Genomic DNA, 2,500 nt, shown 5'->3' with positions numbered 1-2,500 from the left:
GGCTCCACTCCTGGTGGTGCCCTTCCGTCAATTCCTTTAAGTTTCAGCTTTGCAACCATACTTCCCCCGGAACCCAAAGACTTTGGTTTCCCGAAAGCTGCCGGAGAGGTCGTCAAAGTAACGCCCCCCGATCGCTAGTTGGCATCGTTTATAGTCAGAACTAGGACGGTATCTGATCGTCTTCGAACCTCTGACTTTCGCTCTTGATTAAAGAAAACATTCTTGGCAAATGCTTTCGCAGTTGTTCGTCTTGCGCCGATCCAAGAATTTCACCTCTAGCGGCACAGTACGAATGCCCCCGTCCGTCCCTCTTAATCATTACCTCGCGCTCCGAAAACCAACAAAATAGAACCGAGGTCCTATTCCATTATTCCATGCACCATTATTCAGGCGAACCGCCTGCTTTGAACACTCTAATTTTTTCAAAGTAAACGTTCCGGCCGCCGCCAACACTCAGTCAAGAGCACCGACGGTGAACCGAAGGTGAGGCCGGGCACGCCAGTACACGCCTTGCGACGGACCGACGGCCCGAGCCCAAAATCCAACTACGAGCTTTTTAACCGCAACAACTTAAATATACACTTTTGGAGCTGGAATTACCGCGGCTGCTGGCACCAGACTTGCCCTCCAATGGATACTCGTTAAAAGTTTTAGAGTGTACTCATTCCAATTACAGGGCCTCGTTAGAGTCCTGCATTGTTATTTTTCGTCACTACCTCCCCGCGTCGGGAATGGGTAATTTGCGCGCCTGCTGCCTTCCTTGGAAGTGGTAGCCGTTTCTCAGGCTCCCTCTCCGGAATCGAACCCTGATTCCCCGTCACCCGTAAGAACCTCGGTAGGCAGATACCGTACCGACGAAAGTTGATAGGGCAGACACTTGAATGATTTGTCGCCGGTGCAAGACCGTGCGATCCGCAAAGTTATCCAGAGTCACCAACGAGCACGGGCCGAGGCCCGGTCGGTTTTTGGTCTGATAAATGCACGCCTCCGTGAGTCGGCGCTTTTCGCATGTATTAGCTCTAGAATTACCACAGTTATCCAAGTAACACGTACGATCAAATGAACCATAACTGATTTAATGAGCCATTCGCAGTTTCACTGTACGAGAGCTCGTACTTACACTTGCATGGCTTAATCTTTGAGACAAGCATATGACTACTGGCAGGATCAACCAGGTAGCTATTCGCAGCAAACGAGGCTGCTGCGGGACGACGGGCGCCCCGCGTTTCTTTTCACACGTTCTCCGTGTACATCGCTACTCAAACACTACGCTCGCGGCTTGCACGAGCTCCGAAAACCGTCAATTCCGGACGCTGCCCGGCGATTCGAGTGCAATACTCGCGCCGAGGCACGCCGATAGCTTGCCACTGGATCCGACAGACCGCTCAAAACCCCGGCTAAGCATGGGCGACCGCGCGAACAGCATTACATCTGCCCATCGTGCCCGACGCCAACCGAGATCGATTCTGCTTCGATTCGCACTCGCGCGCGCATTCGCTCACACGACTGCCTGCTCCCTCATAGTAGTCACAGAATCCTGCATCGCCATGGTACCCCAGAACGGCCTCGGGATCGCGCGAGCTCGCGGCCGGATTTGGAGTTTGGGAAGGTGCGTGGCCGCTTGCCGTGGCCGCCGAACCGCGCCCCGGCCGGGCACTGCGCGCAACTCGAACGTTTGGACTCTGAAAATATTTCCCAACGTTTGGACTTTAACTTTTTGTCGAGACTTGAAAAAATTTCAGAGTCCAAACATCGACCCGCGGCAAAAACTTTTCCGAGGTCGAAAAATCCGCGCTCGGTCAAGAGAATATGCGCGGCCTGGGCGTTTGGACTCTAACATTTTTTGGAGTGGATGGGAAAAATTTTCAGAGTCCACAACACCGACCCGCGCGTGATGCTCTCCCGAGTTCGGAAAATCCGCGCCAGGTGAAAGCTATGCGCGCGACCTGGTCGTTTGGACTCTAAAAAATTTTCAAGTCTCATCACACCAACAAAAAGTTAAAGTCCAAACACCGACTCGCGGCTAAAGCTCTTCCGACTTGGGAAAATCCGCGGCGGGTGAGGGCTATCCGCGCGACCTGGGCGTTTGGACTTTAACATTTTTTTGGTGTGAATCGACTTGATAAAATTAATCTAATGCCATACAGTGTCAAAGTGCACAATTTTAATCGATATAATCATAACAATATATGTCATACAACAAAATCATCAAATGATCATCAAGCAGCATTGCAAAGCTACGTGAGTCAATGCAAGGCAATGACAACGTATTTATCAATTAAAGTTATTTAATTGTACAAAGTTATTGTTAAATTATAAAATAAAATTAAATTAAATGAAATTAAATTGAAGAGCTCAATTACGACAATGTAACAGAGTGTCATACAAAATATATTGAATCACACACGTCCAAACGCTAAAGAAATATATCAAATGCACTCACCTGCCAGTCACCGTTTTGGGTAACTCAGAATAGACCGTCTTTCGTCGGGAATTGAGT

At 49.5% G+C, this 2,500-nt stretch overlaps 1 non-coding gene across 1 annotated transcript in view; it reads right to left on the bottom strand.

Moving 5' to 3' along the window:
* LOC143472504 (small subunit ribosomal RNA) overlaps positions 1-1,178 on the bottom strand; it is a 1,808-nt gene extending 630 nt beyond the window's left edge. Inside the window, exon 1 of the ribosomal RNA XR_013119855.1 lies at positions 1-1,178. This exon is cut by the window's left edge and continues 630 nt beyond it. This is a non-coding gene — a ribosomal RNA (small subunit ribosomal RNA).
* Positions 1,179-2,500: the final 1,322 nt, after the last annotated feature.

Source organism: Clavelina lepadiformis, unplaced genomic scaffold, assembly GCF_947623445.1.
Source record: "Clavelina lepadiformis unplaced genomic scaffold, kaClaLepa1.1 scaffold_154, whole genome shotgun sequence".
Lineage (NCBI taxonomy): Eukaryota > Metazoa > Chordata > Ascidiacea > Aplousobranchia > Clavelinidae > Clavelina > Clavelina lepadiformis.
This window is presented reverse-complemented; position numbering and strand designations above follow the sequence as displayed.